The sequence below is a fragment of the Argopecten irradians genome, chromosome 1 (assembly GCF_041381155.1).
Source record: "Argopecten irradians isolate NY chromosome 1, Ai_NY, whole genome shotgun sequence".
Lineage (NCBI taxonomy): Eukaryota > Metazoa > Mollusca > Bivalvia > Pectinida > Pectinidae > Argopecten > Argopecten irradians.
In genome coordinates, this window is record NC_091134.1 from 31,074,182 (window position 1) to 31,097,444 (window position 23,263).

At 36.6% G+C, this 23,263-nt stretch overlaps 1 protein-coding gene across 2 annotated transcripts in view; it reads left to right on the plus strand.

Moving 5' to 3' along the window:
* LOC138323906 (uncharacterized) overlaps nt 1-23,263 on the plus strand; it is a 110,844-nt gene that overhangs the window by 15,488 nt on the left and 72,093 nt on the right. The gene's annotated exons all lie outside the window — the stretch shown is intronic.

Here is a 23,263-nt window from a genome sequence, read left to right on the forward strand (position 1 = left end):
CAAGGTAAACTGTTCAGCATATGCTATGCACAGTGATACAGGTGTATCAGCTGAGAAAAATGACAGGTATATTACATTTCATAATAAACAACTTTTGTGCATTGGATAGAGGTAATTATAATTTTACAGACCCTTACTACCTGTGTATGTTGAGTTGTAATGTACCTGGTATATCACTTTATTTCACCAGATATTTCAATTGATACACAGGTGTGAATGAAAGCTTACCTGAATATGGTATGTTATCATTTAGATAGGGTATTTTAATATTTATGTACGGGTACCCAATTTATGACAGGTGCTCAAAGGTGCGTGGTCGAGGTGGCAAAATGGTTAAGGTGTTCTGCCATCTTACAATTATTACACCACCATTTGGTTCCGAGTTTGAAAACCCCATTGGACAGTTATCAGGTACTGACCATAGGTTGATGGTTTTTCTCCGAGTACTCCAGCTTTACTCTACCACCTAAGTCTCGCATGTCCTTAAAAGATGGTCCTGGGTGTTAATAAGTTGTTAAATATAAAGAATCTAAACACAAAGATGTCTATATAAAATTTATGGTGTACAGGTAGAAAATACCTGCAGTAGTTTTCTTTTCTTTTTTATTCATAAAGAAGGCTTAAATATGTATCCAGTTGACAAATGAAAATTGGGTTAACGCTTTGTCAGTGAATTTCATTAGATTACAATACTTGTTACACGGTTAGTGGGATGTCAATCTAATTATAGACTTGTAAAGTTTCGTAGCATGTCAATCTAATTATAGACTTGTAAAGTTTAGTAGCATTATCTGTACATCGTGAAACCTACACCGCTATTGTTGACCTGTTATTATATCTACTTAGGTAGGATGTCACCTGTAATCTATAAACACCTGTCGGCACATGTAATATCTCCAGGTCATTTCTCATTAGAACACAGGTAACATATTGCTCAACATGCCTAATGTTAAAAATAACTTGTATCTAGGGAGTTTCTCTTCAGATTTTATAGTTGTCATGAAATAAAGGATACAAAATATTTTGCTTTAATGTATTGGTAAATTAAATGCCATGTTGGCTTGTAACCGGCCTCTCTGTAATAATAGTTCACATGCATATAAACAAATATAACCTTTTTGTCCTCAGCTGGGCGTAATTACATAGGTAAATATGGACTTTATAAAAAAACTTATTCAAACTCAAAATTTCTATGTTACAAAAACATTGACTGTAAGAAGTTTACTAAAAAAATACAAGAAGAACCAGGAGTTTTGGAAGATGTAGCTCTTTATATTTTCTACTTTGGTGATAATGTACCATTGTCAGACTTGGAGCGTATGTAAGTATGCTTCAGTGAGATAGCACTTTACAATGAGCATGAGTTTCCAATATTACAGGGGAACACAATACACATACTGCAGCCTCCCGAATCAAACAATGGAGGCCATCCTTTGACGACTCTAGGTAGTTCATAGGCAATTATGGTTTACCAACAAATCATCATATGTCAGATCTGCCTCCGATTTCCCGAAGTAAAAATGCAGACTTAAGTCATAACTTAAGTTTTTCTCCTTATGTAACTTATATGAAAACTTTAGACTTAAGTGAGTTTGGGACTTCAGTTTGTTTCGAGAAATCCGGACCAGGTCTGATAGCAACCTGAAAATGAGAATGGATATAGGCACCAGATGGATATAGGCACCAGAAGCTTTGGGTTAAAAGTCTGACCTTGCAATATATTGGAGGATCTCCTTTTAATTCTGTTTGGCCCTTACTCTTTTTTAAAAATCATTTTTTAGATAGTCCTACATATATACAGTAATGTTTCTTGGCTATGTAGATGTTGAGCCCATCTACTCCCTACAAAAACACACACACCGCACCTTGCATTTTATTTGAAAGTTAATCATGTGATTTTTTGTCATCATATTCTGTGTGACAGCTGAAGTCAAAAGAGAAATATAGTTATCAAAATAAGGTGACAGTGTTACTGCGTACAGTTCACCGTAAAGAAACCTCAGTAGTTGTAAACGTAACTAAAACGGGAAGCCATATTTAAGATGTATGTTCCTGGTGGGCTTTAGCGATATACATATTTTTTTATTACACAGATTTTTAATTTCCCTGATGGATTTGGGATTGTCAGAAACGTTATACATTGACTATGACGTATGGCAGGATTGAGCAATTGACAAGGCAGAAGGCTTTAACTATAGTCATGTAATATTGAAATTTGTATACATCAAATTCTGCAGGATATAATACGTTAAGTTTTAAGAAAATGGAGAAAAACAAGAAAATAAACGTAAAGCAAATATTCATATGAAAAATAATGCAAATTTATAGCACTTTCACCTTTTGTTGATTGAGCTTTACATGAATGATTTTCATTCAAAGGATAAATTTTGATAATTGTCAACAATACTATAATGTCAACAAGTATTAATGGTGTCACATGACAAATTTACAAAGTTATATTTAGCTACCTCTGCTTATCTCCCATTATCAAGGGGGAAAATTCTAAAATATTTTATTCCTTGAATAGAAATCTCTTAGATATGAAGATAAATTATTGGAGACCATTGTAATATACATATATATATATATGTATAATATATATACTTAAACTTTTAAAAGACGTTGTGCATCAGTAGATATTAAAAAAAATATATATATCACCACGGCATTCCTTTTCGCTAACATTTTCAGGCCTTTCAGGCCATCTTCAGGCGATTGTTTATTTACTTTAGCTTAGATACAAGTTCTAGCATCGTGTGGCATCCAACTTGTATCTAAGCTAAAGTAAATAAACAATCGCCTGAAGATGGCCTGAAAGGCCTGAAAACGTTAGCGAAAAGGAATGCCGTGTTGATATATTTTTTTCTTAATATATATGTATATATATAAGTAAAAAAGAACCATGTCCATGTGATTGGTTTCCATATACATAAAAAGAAAACACAACTATAAAACAGTTTTTTCCTCCCTAGCGCTTTCTCGGCTCATGCCGGTCTTCAGGGGTTTGAATTCTTTTATTTGTAAAACATGACGTCATAGTACAATGACGTCATAGTAAGATTACGTCATGACATGGTACATAAAGATATTGTGAATGGTTCTGGAAGAAACTAACAAAAACATGAGGACAAAATAAAAACTAATATGAAGTTCCTTTGTCCCGTTCTGAATTTAGCACAGGTTTCATAAGTTGAATGAAATACATTTCTTTATTTTCTCTTTTTAAAAGATCTGAATTAGACATTTGATATATTGGTAAAATAAAAAAGTTATCATTAGCACACATATGACAATGTTCGTTTACTGTTAAATATCTGAGATGGTCTGTTTTGGTTTGTTGTCGGTGTAATGTAACTCTCTTTCTCAATTCCATTCCTGTCTGACCAATATAAAAATCTGAGGATTTTCTACAAATAAGTGCGTATATGACATTTTTGGATGTACAATTCATATTAGTTTTAATTTTGAAATGAAAACCATTTTTGAATGTATAATTTTTACACTCTATAATAATATCACATGTTTTGCAACGCTTTTGCATACATTTAGTGACAGAAGTATCTTGAGTTTTTGAATCAAATTTTGACGCACATAAAATATGTTTAAGGTTTTTAGGTTGACGCTTTCAATTTATTATTTTCTTGTTAGATAAAATCAATTTCATTCTGTCGCTTTTTTTTAATGTAATCTTCACAACCTTATACAATTTGAAAAATATTGTAGTTGTTTGGATTAAAAGTACTGACAAAAGGTATTATATTGCTTTTGGATTCCACTTTATTCGGTTTCCTGAAATGAATAGGTCCGTCTTTTTTTGCTCTTTCAACTCCGTAATCTATAACTTCTTGTGGATAATGCTGTTTGTGCAGATAAAAAACTAAGTTATCTAAGCTTTTAGCTAAAATAGTTTTATCACTTACGATTGTGATTAGACGAGACGCTAAATTAAAGGGGATATTGAGCTTTACATGCCTTGCATGATTTGAATAAAAATCAAGATAATTATGCGAATCTGTCGGCTTACAATACAAGTCAGTAGTGATTTCACCATTTTTAATATGTACAGATATATCCAAAAACGGTAGTTTTACTGTACTAGAATCCTTTGTGTACTGTATATCAGGATGTAGCTTATTAAGTTCTTGAAATAATGTATTTACATCTTTATCTGATTGCCAGATTATAAAACAATCATCTAAAAATCTGATGAAATTCCTTCTTAAATACTCACCTTGTTCATTGTCTATTTTCCCGATGTTTCTGTAAAGCATTTCCTCTAGGTAACCAAGAACCAAAGTAGCATACGTAGGGGCAACCTTTGTCCCCATCGCTGTACCTTTACATTGCCGATAATATGAATTATCAAAATAAAACACATTTCTATTCAAAACTATTTTCAAAGCTTCCAAAATAAAGTTTTTACTTACTTGATTGTGAATTAAAGCAGGGTGTTTTTCTAGCCAAAAACTGACTGCTTTTAAATTTAAACCAATTTTGGTAGGAATGTTATATATATATATCGCATAAACTTTTCCTTTTTCACTGCAAAAAGAATTTGAGTTTGTTTAATAGCATGTTTAGGGCCAATGCATAAAGCTCTAGTTAGGTGCATGTTTCTTGTTTTCTATTTGTCATCTTAAGATTATGTAAACCACTTACCCAGAAGTTATTTCTGGTATCATATATACTTTCTCTATAATGGCTAGCAAGCATTACATAAACTGTAGCTTGTACAGACGTCATTTCTATTACTATGTGTACTTTCTCTATAATAGCAAGCGTGATTATTATATTACTACCATTACAATACTTGAAATATGAACCCTAGATGTTTGTGTCACTCTGTTGGAGATGTTATGCTGTAGGTTCATCATGTATCATTTTGATCACTGTTGACTTAATTTTCTAGCAAGACAAAACCACAATTAATGAAATTATTCTGACGACCTACACACTAATTGATATTGCCAGCTTTGATCAGTGAGTGGTATCATCAGCCGAAATGCCAAGAGGAAAAACACTGCTTCGTCTGCATAGGAATGAAACCTACACACATATATATAGGTACTCGTCTGTTTCACCGAGACTGTGTTCTCTCATATATATAGGTACTCGTCTGTTTCACCCGAGACTGTGTTCTCTCATATATATAGGTACTCGTCTGTTTCACCCGAGACTGTGTTCTCTCATATATATAGGTACTCGTCTGTTTCACCCGAGACTGTGTTCTCTCATATATATAGGTAGGTACTCGTCTGTTTCACCCGAGACTGTGTTCTCTCATATATATAGGTACTCGTCTGTTTCACCCGATACTGTGTTTCTCTCATATATATAGGTACTCGTCTGTTTCACCCGATACTGTGTTCTCTCATAATATATAGGTACTCGTCTGTTTCACCCGAGACTGTGTTCTCTCATATATATAGGTACTCGTCTGTTTCACACTAGACTGTGTTCTCTCATATATATAGGTACTCGTCTGTTTCACCCGAGACTGTGTTCTCTCATATATATAGGTACTCGTCTGTTTCACCCGAGACTGTGTTCTCTCATATATATAGGTACTCGTCTGTTTCACCCGAGACTGTGTTCTCTCATATATATAGGTACTCGTCTGTTTCACCCGAGACTGTGTTCTCTCATATTTTCATTGCAGTCATGCTTCAGGTCTTTTTTTTGGTAGAAAATTCCTTAGCAACAGTTGCATGACTGTGAATCAATTGTGTCAGCTGATTGTCCAACGTCCAGACTTTTCTATCAGCTGGTTTCGACAAAAAGCTGACACAGGCTGGAATCATTTACATAATATTTTGTTATCGTTGATCGGTGAATTTTATGGTGACATCTTCATTCAAGCTTTCACAGGAAAAGACTTATTTGACCAGTTGTATTATGGGTAACGTGTTACTATGTTAACACACAGGGAGACAACGTACAGAAGCTATGTTACTATGTGATAAAGCCAGACATATTATGTTTTGTTTTTATAGTGTAGAATAAATCTATAAAGAGAAGTCCATTTGTCTTCCCTCCTGTCAGCATCAGACTGTTGAATTTATTTATTTTTGTTTGATTATTTTTATTTATTTATTATTTTCATTTTGTTTGAGATTTTTCCCCTCTTTGGTAGTCCCAGATAAAAAAAAACTGTTAGAAAGCCAGAGTTCATAGTAAAAAACAAACAACCAGTATATCTGGCAAATGTCCCTTGTTGGCCTTAAGCTTGTGATCCAAAGTTGGAGGCAAATAGGTAGAAAGTCATATACCTCAATCTCTCAGCCATTGACACTTGGAGGTGGAGGGCTAGTGGTAGAAAGTTGGGTTCCACAATCACTTAGCCAATGGTACTCAGAGGTGGAGGGCTAGTGGATACCACAATCACTTAGCCAATGGTACTCAGAGGTGGAGGGCTAGTGGATACCACAATCACTTAGCCAATGGTACTCAGAGGTGGAGGGCTAGTGGATACCACAATCACTTAGCCAATGGTACTCAGAGGTGGAGGGCTAGTGGATACCACAATCACTTAGCCAATGGTACTCAGAGATGGAGGGCTAGTGGATACCACAATTACTTAGCCAATGGTACTCAGAGGTGGAGGGCTAGTGGATACCACAATCACTTAGCCAATGGTACTCAGAGGTGGAGGGCTAGTGGTAGAAAGTTGGATACCACAATCACTTAGCCAATGGTACTCAGAGGTGGAGCGCTAGTGGATACCACAATCACTTAGCCAATGGTACTCAGAGGTGGAGGGCTAGTGGATACCACAATCACTTAGCCAATGGTACTCAGAGGTGGAGGGCTAGTGGATACCACAATCACTTAGCCAATGGTACTCAGAGGTGGAGAGCTAGTGGATACCAAAATCACTTAGCCAATGGTACTCAGAGGTGGAGAGCTAGTGGATACCACAATCACTTAGCCAATGGTACTCAGAGGTGGAGAGCTAGTGGATACCACAATCACTTAGCCAATGGTACTCAGAGGTGGAGGGCTAGTGGATACCACAATCACTTAGCCAATGGTACTCAGAGGTGGAGGGCTAGTGGATTCCACAATCACTTAGCCAATGGTACTCAGAGGTGGAGGGCTAGTGGTAGAAAGTTGGGTTCCACAATCACTTAGCTATTTGCACATGGAGGTGGAGCTTGACGGGCAGTGGTAGAATCTTGTATACCTCAATATCTTAGCCAATGGCACTTGGAGATGGAGGGGTTGTGGTAGCCTAAATTTTTCAGCCATTGGCACTTGGAGGTGGAGCTTGAGGGAAAGAGATAGAAAGTTGGATACCTCAATCTCTTAGCCAATGGAACTTGTGGGTGAAGGAAGACACATTTTGACTTCTCTAATTCAAAAGCAGGAATAGTAAATGATGAATTCTCAGGGGCGAATGGCCTGTTTTGCTGCTATGTAATAAGATTACATACTGAAAAATTACCAAAGCTGAAGAACTCCATAAATGCAAAATTATTTTCTTTAATTATCTTGCAAAACTTCACTGATTAAGCTGTTCTGAATGCCAAACAGAAGTGAAGGAAATTGTCAATTTTTCAAGAATATTTTGAGATCACTTAAAAATCTGATTTTGCTTGTGAATGATTTGTTTCTTTAAGTTTTGATTGAATATGTTGAACCAATGTTTACACCAAAGCAGGAGTTTGTTGTTAGTTGTGGAAAATTAGGTTTTGTTTGTATGGTTAATTGATTTAAAATTCAAAAGAGCTGATGTAATTCAAGGCAACTGATTTCTTTATGTCATAATTGAAAGATGTAAAGAATTCATCTACCGATCTGTTTGTATATTCTGTAGGGTGGTACTGGGTTATGGCTGCAGCCACTCTTCTCTGTATAACGTATATTCTGTAGTGTGGTACTGGGTTATGGCTGCAGCCCCTCTTCTCTGTATAACGTATATTCTGTAGGGTGGTACTGGGTTATGGCTGCAGCCCCTCTTCTCTGTATAACGTATATTCTGTAGGGTGGTGGCTGCAGCCCCTCTTCTCTGTATAACGTATATTCTGTAGGGTGGTACTGGGTTATGGCTGCAGCCCCTCTTCTCTGTATAACGTATATTCTGTAGGGTGGTACTGGGTTATGGCTGCAGCCCCTCTTCTCTGTATAACGTATATTCTGTAGGGTGGTACTGGGTTATGGCTGCAGCCCCTCTTCTCTGTATAACGTATATTCTGTAGGGTGGTACTGGGTTATGGCTGCAGCCCCTCTTCTCTGTATAACGTATATTCTGTAGGGTGGTACTGGGTTATGGCTGCAGCCCCTCTTCTCTGTATAACGTATATTCTGTAGGGTGGTACTGGGTTATGGCTGCAGCCCCTCTTCTCTGTATATAACGTATATTCTGTAGGGTGGGATTGGGTTATGGCTGCAGCCCCTCTTCTCTGTATAACGTATATTCTGTAGGGTGGGACTGGGTTATGGCTGCAGCCCCTCTTCTCTGTATAACGTATATTCTGTAGGGTGGTACTGGGTTATGGCTGCAGCCCCTCTTCTCTGTATAACGAATATTCTGTAGGGTGGTACTGGGTTATGGCTGCAGCCCCTCTTCTCTGTATAACGTATATTCTGTAGGGGAGTACTGGGTTTGGCTGCAGCCCCTCTTCTCTGTATAACGTATATTCTGTAGGGTGGTACTGGGTTATGGCTGCAGCCCCTCTTCTCTGTATAACGTATATTCTGTAGGGTGGTACTGGGTTATGGCTGCAGCCCCTCTTCTCTGTATAACGTATATTCTGTAGGGTGGTACTGGGTTATGGCTGCAGCCCCTCTTCTCTGTATAACCTAATGCCTTCTTACAAGTTTGTTTACAGATCTAGAGCTTTCCTTGTAGATAACTGTCTTTTTCAAAACGTATGATTCAGTGAAATAGCACTAAAAATGAGGGGGAGTTTCCTCTATCACAAAGAGGTCAAAACATGTATACATACTCCATGACATTTCTCACCTACATGGGAGGCCGTCTTTTCATGACCTTCATTATTGATGGGACATATTAACTCATTTACCCCTGAAGACAAATTTAGGCTGTCCTAAATCAAAGACTGGAACAGTCCATTATGAATTTTCAGGGGTGAATGATTTAGGCATAGGTAATCAGCCAACCAACTTTCCAACTGCACATAGGTGTTCTATTCATTTCATTGCTGGATTTACTTCAGCTGGAATTTCTGAAGAATTGCTCCATATTAAAGACCAATTGTACTCCTTTATTGTTAATTTCTGCAGGAATGTTTTCTGGGTCATTAAAGATGCTCCACCACAGACAAATGGTATTTTTTCATGATCAAAAACAGGAGCAGACGATTTAATATTTTTTTCAGTTACAAAAGCTACTTACTTTACACCATTACCACCATTGAAAAGTTTGAGCATTTGATTTTATTTCAAGATAAAAATATAAGAAATAATTAATTACCTCCTAAAAAAATTCTGTGGCATTATATCCTATATGGAATGAAGTACTGATTGTGCATGCACCAAAGGCAAAATTAGTTATTTTAAATTATTATTTTTTGTGTTAATTAGACATATATTTACACGATTAAATACCAATTATTGTTCAAATGATGAATAAATGAAGAATATCATTTATGCTCTGTTGGCGATGAAGCATCTTTAAACCGTTTAACCCGGAGACTTTGTCCTTGCCTATAACCCTTTAACCAGGAGGGATTTTGTTTATAACCTTGTCTCCTGGAGAAGTTTTACTGTGTTTTTCATAGTTACCTGATTTAGGTGATGGTCTCCACATGTGTTAAATGGTATTACAATTGATTCACTATAGCAGCAGAAACAGCCCATGGGCAAGGTCATTGTTAAAGACAATAATTTGACAGAAAAGACAGTAATTCCATTGATATTGATCGCCATGACAACGGTAATAGATAACTCTCAATGCTATGAGACACTAGGTCAAAAGTTCTAATACTGTAACCATTACAAACCATTACCCTAGAATAAACCCATTTTTCCTTTTCAGTCATAAATGATCATGACATTTTGGCAAGGAAGAAAGAAATTAAGTTTTTCGTCTCATTTGGAATGTCTTAATGAAATTCATTACCCAATTTAAATTTTTTCCAGTTACACAAACAGTTTTTGACAGTATGATGAATATTTACTGCAAAGCAAACAAAAATGAATTTATTCCTTTTAAACTTTATGTTTAAAAAAACAATGATGGATTACTCTTCATTAGCTATGAAATCAAATTTATTTGAAGTAATTATTTATCACATTTATATACACAAACATTATAAAATGTGGATGTAGAAGCAAAATTGACAAATATTCTGTTTTTTAATCAAAATTTTCCATTCAATTTAATCAGACGATTTTAATCTTTTACTAATTGTAGCTAAATTAAATGCATTTAATCGTTACACAAATAATATTTTAATAAACCAGACATAGCAGGAGAGACAGTTAATCATCTCTGGAGTAAACAGAATTAAAAGTCTGAATTCTCCATGTTGATTTTATCAGGGTTACGGATATTAACCATAGGTCCCCGGAGGAAGATTAAAATACGTATTTGATCAGAAGTGGTCTATATCTTTGACTGACACAGTTATAGTGTATAGAGAAATTCGTGTGAATAGCTAGTTAGCTGACTTTCATAGTCGATTTATACTAATTCATCATCAGAACTGGAACTCCGACAGTTTCTGAGCTGGAGCTCCAATAGTATCTGACATACAATTTAATCAGATAACTGGACCAAGTTCATTTGTACTGTACTGGTATCATACTTGGTCTGAGGTAAAATATGTCAAAAAATCTGTTGTTACATAAAATGGCATATCCATATTATAAAGCACTTCTTTAGCTCACCTCCCTGAAGAGCAAGTGATTTGATGCCGTAGCGCAGGATCTGTCATCCAAGACTTTTGAACAATTTTTTCTCAAAATTGGGCCTAAAACATGCCGGGATAAGGGGCTATATCATGTTTGTTCAAATGACAGCTAGAAGTCCAATTGGCTAAAATTAATGATATCATGTCAGTAACTAAGTGGCTAAGAGACTTGATACTGGGCCTGCAGGATGACGCTGGGATGAAGGTCTTTAAGTATTAAGATTGGGAATCATATCTGGAACTTGAAGAATCTTTTGGCCCATTAAGGAAGGCTCTAAATTATGTCCCATTGTGGAAATTTTAATGTTCCTGCTGAAGGTTTAAGCTAAGCATCAAGCAGTTGTTATTATGCATATTGAGGTATTTCCTTGGCAGTAGATCCCTATGTATATGCATTGGTAAAGTTGACAACAAAATCTTTGTATTTTCTCAGAAAGACAAGATGAAAAATTTGACATTTTCTCAGAACATACGCATACACCACAAACAATACAAGACATATTCAAGGTCAACTGTCCTTAAATGACCTCGGCTACCAATAGTAATTTGATCAAAATAATGCCAAGCCATGCTGTCCCCAGTGTTGTATATCAACTATATAAGATACATCTTCCAGACTCGACATGGAAACATATTCCATTAACACCCGAAAACGTCACCACACTTAAATTGTCTTTAATCGATTTCAATTTCTGAAACAAAAGACTTTCTTTCATTTTGTTTAAAATGATTTGCCATGGGTAAGGCATTTGCAAAAAACAAACAGTAGAATTTATGGAGATGGTTAGATTCCATGTTTCTGATCGGATGACCTTTTAGTCCATATTCACCCCTAAAAGTTTATAATGAACTGTTCCTCCAGTCTTAGATTAGAAGAGTTCAAGTGTATGTTTAGGGGTGGGATGATGAGGAGTTAAAGCAAAGACTTGCCAATTTGTATAATATAATTCTTTCTGGGATCTTGAGTCATGTATGTATCATGAATTGTTAATGTCCATGAACATTTATACTATACTACGTTAGCAAACAATATTACTTAGTAAATTTTGATACTGGCAGACATTATTTGTGCCAGGAATCTTGTCTTCACAAAATCTTCAATGTTATATTTGTGCTTTTAATACTAAAATAGAATGTGTCATTTATAAGGATGTGTAAGATATGAGCGGTAAAGTTTCTAATGGAAAAACACTGACCATGCAATGACCTAGGTCTACTAATGTAGTCATGACTCCCAACATTAAAACTTAGAGTTGGAAAAGGTCACTAACGCCCCAATGGATTTTTTGAAAGTGAAAACATCCTTAAGGATCTGTATTATGGACTTTATATATATAGGGCATTGGCTTCTAGTATGCTGCAAGTACACTTTAGTGTATATACTGTTGGTATGTTGCAACTACACTGCTATCATACTACTAGCTAGTATGCTGTATGTACACTGCTTGGCATGTTGTCATTATGCTGCAACTATACTTTTAGGCATACTGCTAGTCAGCAACTGACACACTGCTGTTATTCTGCTACATTGCTTGTACACAGCTTCCATACTGCTGATGAGGTGCTATTACACTGCTTGTACAATAAAAGTATGCTGTTGATACACTGCCAGTATACTGCTGGTGCAGTACAGCTATGGTGGTATATTACTTACAACTATGCTGCTGGTATACACTGTTGATCTATGCTGTTGAGTAATTTCTTAATTGCTTACAATGAAAGCAGTGTTTCAAATTCAGATAATATAAGGGATTTGTTCTATTTATCTGGACCTGATGTAGCTTGTTCTGGTAAGGACATGAATATGAAATATTGATAAATGACTACAGATTTAACTTTGACATTAAGTCACAGTGACACCAGATGCCACAGATACCAGCATGTACATTGTTGGCTAACTCAGTAAGGAGAAACTTAAGTTTTTGTTTGTCAATGAATTATAAATTATGGCTTAGACAAAACCTATTACATTGCATTCACTGTGTTATGTATAATGGATTTATACAAAAGCCAGAACAAGTAAAATGAAAATAAGATAAGACTTGAAGAATTAACATGGAAGACTGACGCACCAGGCGATAAAACAAAACTAGACACAATTTACCCCCACTGTGTACAGGATGAGGCTCATATACTCAGGGTTATGTAGCCGTTCAAGGTCTTTAACAAAGATATTCTCATTTACATTATTTCAATGTTTGCAGTTTATTTTTCTTGTTATCATATTGGAAAGTAAAAGATTTTATGTAAATAGTTAGATAAATCTGAAATAGTGGGGAAGAGAGGATGGGGGTAATATAATGAACTCATTCATCCCTGAAAACACATTTAGAACCTTCTAAATCAAAGACATAACCAGTCCATTATGAAATTTGAGGGGTAAGCTGTCTTTTGATGCTGTAGACTAGGATATAATGCTGATCATGACAAGAAGAAGTTTGTATTGTGCATGTGTATACATTGTGACATATTGTCCCTAAAGTTATGAAATTCCACCCAGTGACTGAGGAGTTCCAGGAGTGACAGGTGGAGTTCCTCCCACTCAATACGCATTACCTCAGGGAGTCACTGTGTGGGACCCTATACTGGTGTATCATCTAATCCTATTGTTTACCTCAGGGAGTCACTATGTGGGACCCTATACTGGTGTGTCATCTAATCCTATTGTTTACCTCAGGGAGTCACTGTGTGGGACCCCATACTGGTGTATCATCTAATCCTATTGTTTACCTCAGGGAGTCACTGTGTGGGACCCCATACTGGTGTATCATCTAATCCTATTGTTTACCTCAGGGAGTCACTGTGTGGGACCCTATACTGGTGTATCATCTAATCCTATTGTTTACCTCAGGGGGAGACTGAGTGGGACCCCATACTGGTGTATCATCTAATCCTATTGTTTATACCTCATGTAGTCACTGTGTGTGACCCCATACTTGTGTATCATCTAATCCTATTGTTTACCTCAAGGAGTCACTGAGTGGGACCCCATACTGATGTATCATCTAATCCTATTTTTTACCTCAGGGAGTCACTGTGTGGGACTCCATACTGGTGTATCATCTAATCCTATTGTTTACCTCAGGGAGTCACTGTGTGGGACCACATACTGGTGTATCATCTAATCCTATTGTTTACCTCACTGTGTGGGACTCCATACTGGTGTATCATCTAATCCTATTGTTTACCTCATGGAGTCACTGTGTGGGACTCCATACTGGTGTATCATCTAATCCTACTGTTTACCTCAGGGAGTCACTGTGTGGGACCCCATACTGGTGTATCATCTAATCCTATTGTTTACCTCAGGGGGAGACTGAGTGGGACCCCATACTGGTGTATCATCTAATCCTATTGTTTATACCTCATGTAGTCACTGTGTGTGACCCCATACTTGTGTATCATCTAATCCTATTGTTTACCTCAAGGAGTCACTGAGTGGGACCCCATACTGATGTATCATCTAATCCTATTGTTTACCTCAGGGAGTCACTGTGTGGGACCCCATACTGGTGTATCATCTAATCCTATTGTTTACCTCAGGGAGTCACTGTGTGGGACCCCATACTGGTGTATCATCTAATCCTATTGTTTACCTCAGGGAGTCACTGTGTGGGACCCCATACTGGTGTATCATCTAATCCTATTGTTTACCTCAGGGAGTCACTGTGTGGGACCCCATACTGGTGTATCATCTAATCCTATTGTTTACCTTAGGGAGCCACTGTGTGGGACCCCATACTGGTGTATCATCTAATCCTATTGTTTACCTCAGGGAGTCACTGTGTGGGACCCCATACTGGTGTATCATCTAATCCTATTGTTTACCTCAGGGAGTCACTGTGTGGGACCCCATACTGGTGTATCATCTAATCCTATTGTTTACCTCAGGGAGTCACTGTGTGGGACCCCATACTTGTGTATCATCTAATCCTATTGTTTACCTCAGGGAGTCACTGTGTGGGACCACATACTGGTGTATCATCTAATCCTATTGTTTACCTCACTGTGTGGGACTCCATACTGGTGTAATATATAATCCTATTGTTTACCTCAGGGAGTCACTGAGTGGGACAAATTTTAAAAAATAAATATAATCAATTTTGGAGGATAAATCCACGAAGTTAAAGCATAGGCATAATGAATATTTAAAATCAAATTTTGTACAGGTAGTTAAGATTGAAATATTTCACCATCTTTATTCAGCATTTATAAACTTTAAGAAGATATAATGAGATTAGGGCTTCTGCTCCTGCTGACAATTTTATTGCTTGTAAAATGACCAAAATTTCCAGGGTCGACATTTTCATAGAAATGCTGGTATCTTTATAGGTGTTGATCCTAAATAATGTGACCTTTTGACATCATCAGTGACCTCTGACCTCTGATCTCTACCACCTGTGTGGTTGACGTTTCATTTTACATAGAAATCTTATCTCACACTGCCTTGAGGACTGGATTAGAAGGAAATATCAATATCATATCAATTTTAATTTCTTAGTAGTATAATACCACACCTGCTGAGTGTAATTTAGGTGATATCAGCTGCCTAGGTATACATATAGGATTAGCAGTCCCCCACCCCCTCCACCCCACCTCTGATTCAGGTGAAAAGATAACAGGTATGTCCTTACAAAATTGTTCTTACGAAGGGCGTCAGAAATCTATTATAAATTAAATTTTGTATAGATAGCAATATACATTTTATGATTACAAAATCTGCACTTTCTGTACTTTACAGATTTTCCATAGTCGTAGAGTTGCAAATATGGCTATTTTGTCCAATTTTATAGTATTTTCATGGTTATGTTAATTTTTTATATTTTAATCATTCTTTATATTATAGAGATATCAGTTGTTCAAAATGATTGTATCGAAAAGTTAAAAATTGACAACATGTTGTCCAAGTGAATTTACAGTACTAAAGTGTGAACTAGAGTTCAAAAATCAATGCACTTTGACATCAGCCAATAAATATTAGTATGTCAAGGTGACCTAAATTTGATACACACGGGTCATACTGCCGTTTCTGGCTGAACTGATGACCCAGATATGAAGTTTTATAGAAGACAGAACTTGAAGATTTTGCTTTTATGTATGTCAAAGGTCAAAATACAGGTGGTAGTGATCTACTTTAAGGCACCTAATCTGGATGAACCATGAACATGATAATTCAAAGTTCACAAATAGGCCTATTATAATATGATATGCTATGAGCGAGACACTAAAATGTGCGGAAGGATGGATAAATTGATTGAAGAGTGGAAGGAAGGATGAAAGGACAGTTCAAACCTATGTAATGTAAATTTCCATTGAATACCAAGAGGAACTAAATCAAAAGACCCAATAGCAATCCTGTAATTGACAGATTCTGTTTTCAAGAAAAGACAAAAACAGGATTAGAAAAAAATACTGTGATGTTACATTTTATCCATTTCCATGAATTGCAACACAAATACTGTTCTCTCAGATTCCATTATTCTATTGAACATTAACATTTAAACATTACCCTTGGGACTAGGAAAGCATTTGATTCCCCATTAATTTTGTAATATCTGTTTTGTGTTGTAATTAGGTAAAGTTTCTAATTGTAAAATAAAGGTTACACGTCCAATACTATGTTATACAGTAAGACGTTAGCTCAGTAGTTTGGCATGAAGATTCTGTTACTTCCTAAGCTATCAATGTGTGCTATTCGATCATCGATTCGTCATCATTTAGTTTTTTAGAGTGACAAAGCAATAAGCAACAGTGACAAAGACATTGTTATGGTGACTGTAGGCTCTATGGGCTCTTTGTACGACTAACAAGGTGTTACGATCATGATGGGTCCCATGGGTCAGCCGAACTGCGATATTGCTTCCGTCGAGGGTGTGACAAAAATAGCCAACTCCAGCCTCTGTATCTGACAGTTTGTCTCAGATGAAGGTGCCTGGTACGAAGGCTGAGAGGAATCGGATGATGAATACCAAAGAGGACTGAAAACTAGGACTAGTTATTCAGGACATTAAAAAAAAAAAATTGTTTTTTTATTTTTTATTATACATTGCTTGACCATATCACTTCATGAAATAACAAACATTTCAATCAATATTTTGATATAGTCTTTTTAAAAAATATTTTACAATCAACATTAATTTTGGTAAAATTTTAAGAAACAATTTATGAAATATTTAAACATAAAAGTAATATTCATATATCTTTATATTTTTTTTTACTTGTTCAATTAAATATTTAATTGCTATTGCAACAGTGCAATTATAATAAAAATTATACGCTACAGCACTGTGATGAATAATGATTTCAAATAGTAATGGGTGTGTATATTGTTTAATACAATACTCATTGGATACCCTAATGGCTATTTAGACTGTTACCAAGTTACTGTGAAGTGTCCTCAATAGGATTCTGATGTTTGCTCATTTCTACCTGTTGTGTAAAACATTACATTATGACATTCTTTAATTACATAACAGATGTTCATATCCCACACGAACTGTTGTAATATCTTGCTGCGTTCAATACTGGTGTACTCTTATCACATCGGAATAAATTAATTAGCCTTCATTGGATTTTTTTTCAATTAAAATGCAATTAAACAAAGCTTTTTTTCTCCAAAAAAATTGTTTGATCTTTAACTGCTAACCCTTAATTATATGAAACATGCAAATCATCGTCCTCGGCAAATGTAATTTAGTTTGCTAAATATCATGAACGGTAACATCATTTTTGTAGGGGTCAAATATCAAGGGAGGTAACTGTCAATGGAAAGTGGTTACTCCACTTTTCAGGCATTAGCTGAAGGTCGATGTGAGGTTTATCCCTGAGGAGGAACTTCTCATTTCTTACATGACTCAAAAATGGCATGTCCTATAATGAGAATATTTATTTGCTAATTGAACAAACAAACATCAAAAACAAACAAATTCTTGCTCTGTAAAATAAATTGGTCTGCTTTGACCTTCTGGCTGGACTTATGAATTAATAGTTACATGTTGTTGTGAACACAACAGATTACTGATTAGAACCCCGGCATTAATGGCCTGACCTTTTAGTTTCCATACCACTAATTGGTTTGTATAGCATGTATAATTACTAGATCTGAATTATCCCTCGATTATTCCTAACGAGTGTTGTCGAAACTGTCCGTGACATACGGCATGTTCCTGTAGACGTACCAGAATTCACCGCTAATCGTTCTGACAAATTACTCTTTGTCTCGCTCCAAGAGTATTGTCAATAGCGTCGAAATTTCCACGAAATTTTTAAAATAGTTGATTAGGAACTTGATTAGGGTAGTACCTGAAATCTATGCTATAGTGATTACTATATTGTTAAATCAATAAAAATAATTTGTGGATTTCGTTCAATATTTGCTCTCATTAGTCAACTCTTGGTGATGAATGTGAACGGCAGCGATGTGTTATTGATTTAAGACCAGAGGAGAAATGTTAATTAAATATTGGGGGTTAAGTAACTTAGCATATTCATAATCTGTTATAAAGGTCATAGGTGTTCTAATAAGTATTCGTGGGTGTCTGGCGTCAATTTTCACCTCAGCTCATTTCTTACCTCGATATGATGTTATGAATGGTGAGCAAAATATTGCGTTCACCTCATCATCAGTGCTGACATTGACATTGAGTCTCACCCAAATTTGGTTTGAATTAAAGGCTTACAAGTCCATAAATGTACACCCCACATCTTTCACTTTGAGTGTAATGCCTAAAATATTATAAGCAGATTTTGGCACTATTAGCACTGAAAATCTGCTAATTATTGATAAATATACATACTGTCTGTAAAGACCAACTCAGAGTCTTAATAGCCAGGTGATTTTCATACAGAGGTTGAATTGTGTTGAAATTGGTCATTTGGACCTTAGAAAGCAGTTTATAATCAAGCAGATCGATGTTCACTTCATCATTGTGAAATTCTGCTTACCTGTTCAAAACGATTTTCTGTCAAAATTTGACTGTACAGTATCTTAAACGTTCAAGATATCTCCTTACACTTAAATATGTATATTTGTTATCCCTTCATTTAGGGGTGTTTCTAGCAGAATTTGCAAATCCTGCTCTATGGTGTGAAAAAGCGATATTAGTGACAAATAGACAAAGAATCACAGAGCTTTTAGACTATATACAGAGATATGTATAATAAGGCTGTGTCAGAACAATCCACATTCTCACATTGTACAGACATGGCAGCTTTATGAAGACTTATAGGGTATACTAAGCCAGAAGCTGCAAAACTTATATAGTGCTCCATACAGAAATCATTTTTCATTACCTAAATAAATCTTAAATTGTTTACAATATATATACTATTCCTCCCGAAGGGTCAGGATGACCTTGACCCGAAGGGTCAGGATGACCTATAGTCGTCATGTTTCGTCCGTCGTCGTGCGCCGTCCGCCATCCGCTGTCCGTTAACTTTTCACATTTTGAACTTCTTCTCAAGTTCCACCTATGCGATTTGCCTGAAACTTGCATGAAATGATCCTGACATGGTCCCGACAAAGTGTTGTTATTTTTCGGGTCGATCCGAAATCCAAGATGGCCGCCACAGTCACCATCTTGAAAACATATTTTGAACTTCTTCTCAAGTTCTACCGGTGCAATTTGGCTGAAACTTGCATAAAATGATCCTGACATGGTCCCAACAAAGTGTTGTTATTTTTCGGGTCGATCCGAAATTGAAGATGGCTACTATTACATTATACCTAATTAATTTCCTACATGTTAAGGCCCTTGATCCTGACATGATCCTGACAAAGTGACACCATATAAAATTAATTTTACTATTGCCAATTTAGTCAGATGACCGTTAAGGCCCTTTGGGCCTCTTGTTTATATCTGTGATATATTTTATCCTCTTTTTTATACTGCAGTGAAAGATTCAAAATATCTTTTTATCGATAATGGGTAAGTTTGTATTTTAGCTTGTCATGCATCGCCACCATTGCGTCTGCTGAGTCTGTTAGTTTGAGATTAACAAGCCTTTGATACCTATCAGACAATTTACTTTTTGGGACATTCTCGCTACACTGATGATGCCAACCAGTTCAAAATTGAAATAGATTTTAAAGGCAGATATCTCAACAACATACAGCAGTGATACTGTAAATCTTAATCTAGGCTAGTCGTTTCAATATGATGAGTTCTTTGAAGTTCTAAAATGAGGCTGCATTTGTTTGTGCAATATTTTGCACAATAATTATTGATTTTCTGGTTGCTATTGGTTACATGTTTACAAATACCAAAGTAACAATGATCTAAAATCTTATCAAGAAAACATCATGGAACACCATGCATTTCTCATATCTACATATCTGTAGTAAATGAATGCTGTTAGAATTAAACTTCCTCAAACCTTAGTGAGTAGAAGATTGGGGGCATCAGGTTGGCTGTTCATATTGGCATTACTACAAGGTACTTGAACTTCATACTTGGTATATTGGTCCATCTATATCATATGCTAGACAGTGTGTTGCATACCAAAATAGGTTACTGTGACCTATATTTTAAGCTTGACCTTAATAAAAGAGCTTGTAGGGCTTTATTAGTTTACCTGAGACGAAGTCTCAAGTGACCTATTCTAATTGCCTTTTGTCCATCGTCGTCCATCGTCGGTCGTGCGTCGTATGTCCGTAAACAATTTACATTTTTAACTTCTTCTCCAAAACTGCTGAAGCAATTTCAATGAAATTTTGCACAAACCTTCTAAGGCATAATAAGGCCAATCAAAATTATGAATAATATGATCCCCACTCCCCAGGGGGCTGTGGGAGGTGCCAAAATGGGTAAAATTGTGTAAAATTTCAAAAATCTTCCTCTCCATTCACAGATGTGGTGGAATCAAATACTCTTCATAGATGGAAAGGTCTTAAGAACCTTTACAAAAATTGTGAATCATATGACCCTGGGGTCTCATGTTTCCCCCTGGGGAAGGGGTCAAGTTTACTATAATTTGTATAGGGAAAACACATTTTTTATTTTTTTCCCCTCAATTTTCATAGGAAATGAGTCAAACTGGTTATAATTATTAGCCTGATATAGCATTTTAATATCATATCCATATTGGTCCTGGACAACCCCCTGGGGGCGGAGGGGTGGGGCCGAAAGGGGTCAAATAGACTAAACCTTTTTCTAAAATTCTGGAAATGATCGAATCAATTACTTTTCATAGATGGAAAGGTCTTAAAGTGTACACGGAATGGTTTGGTATATAAGGCTTGATAAATGCATCATTGGATAAAATTTAGAATGGCGAAAGTACAAGTTTCATAGCGATTACGGTATTAGAGATAATGCGCCGTTTCTCTAGAACACACCTGAAGCCCCAAGCCACTGACCCCGATTCAGGACCCCTCTGACCAGTGTGATGTCAGGAGGACAACAGATCGACTCTACTCGCATAAGTTAGAGTGGCGATATTCGGTGTCTGCCATCTAATATGAACCATCCGTTTGTAAAAATCGACTTTGAAGACACAAATACCTGTGTACATGTCCGATATCTATTTAATATTATCCTCAATCACAGATATGAGTTTGGAATATGCATGGAAATAGGGATTTATACCATACATATATTGATGTACCTGTCGTAGATAAATGAACATCTCTGCGCGATTACTGCATAATTATACACAATAAAATGTACATAATAATCCATTAACGTTGTATATCCGCGTTGTTTGGGACCATATATACATGAATATTATATCAAGGACGTCTATGTTCTTGATTATGTTACCCAAAACCCAACTCGGGTCATCATCAGATGGTGGGCTATTCAAATCGCCCTGTGTCCGTGGTCCGTCGTCTGTCGTCAGTCGTCCATCGTCCGTCCGTAAACAATGCTTGTTATCACTATTTCTTAAAAACTACTGCAGGGATTTTGTTCAAACTTCACATGGAGGGTCCCCTTGGTCCATATTTGTGCCATACAAATTTTGAGGCTGATCGGAAAAACAAGAAGGCCGCCAGGCAGCCATCTTTGATTTTGGCAGTTGAAGATTGTTATCAATATTTCTAGAGAACCACTGAAGGGATTTTGTTCAAACTTCACATGGAGGGTACCCTTGGTCCCTAGTTGTGCCATACAGATTTTACTGCTGATCGAAAAAACAAGATGGCCGCCAGGCAGCCATCTTTGATTTTGGCAGTTAAAGTTTGTTATCAATATTTCTTGAGAACTACTGAAGGGATTTTGTTCAAACTTCACATGGAGGTTACCCTTGATCCCTAGTTGTGCCTTACAGTTTTTGAGGCTGATCGGAAAAACAAGATGGCCGCCAGGCAGCCATCTTTGATTTTGGCAGTTGAAGATTGTTATCGATATTTCTAGAGAACCACTGAAGGGATTTTGTTCAAACTTCACATGGAGGGTACCCTTGGTCCCTAGTTGTGCCATACAGATTTTACTGCTGATCGAAAAAACAAGATGGCCGCCAGGCAGCCATCTTTGATTTTGGCAGTTAAAGTTTGTTATCAATATTTCTTGAGAACTACTGAAGGGATTTTGTTCAAACTTCACATGGAGGTTACCCTTGGTCCCTAGTTGTGCCATACAGATTTTGAGGCTGATAGGAAAAACAAGATGGCCGCCAGGCGGCCATCTTGGATTTTGATAGTTAAGGTTTGATATCCCCATTTCTCAAAAAGTGCTGAAGGGATCTTTCTCAAATTTAATATGTAGGTTCCCCTAGGGCCCTTGATGTGCAAATTGCATTTTTGGACCAATCGGTGAACAAGATGGCCGCCAGGCCGCCATCTTGGATTTCGATAGTTAAAGTTTGTTATGGCTATTTCTCAGATAGTACTGAAGGGATCTGTCTCAAATTTCATATGTAGGTTCCCCTAGGGACCTAGTTGTGCATATTGCATTTTGGGACCGATCGGTTAACAAGATGGCCGCCAGGCAGCCATCTTGGATTTTGTTATTCAAAGTTTGTTATCGCTATTTCTCAGAAAGTACTGAAGGGATCTGTCTCAAAATTCATATGTAGGTTCCCCTAGGGCCCTAGTTGTGCATATTGTGATTTGGGACCGATCGGTCAACAAAATTGCTGCCAGGCAGCCATCTTGGATTTTTATATTCAAAGTTTGTTATCGCTATTTCTCAGAAAGTATTGAATGGATCTTTCTCAAATTTCACATGTAGGTTCCCCTAGGGCCCTTGTTGTGCATATTGTGATTTGGGACCGATTGATCAACAAGATGGCCGCCAAGGAGTCATCTTGGATTTTGATAGTTGAAGTTTGTTACCGCTATTTCTCAAAAGGTACTGAAGCGATCTGTCTCAAATTTTATATGTAGTATGTTTGAAAAAGTTTAAAAAGTAGAGAAAAGATCCATCTTTCCTTTGTCAGATATAGAT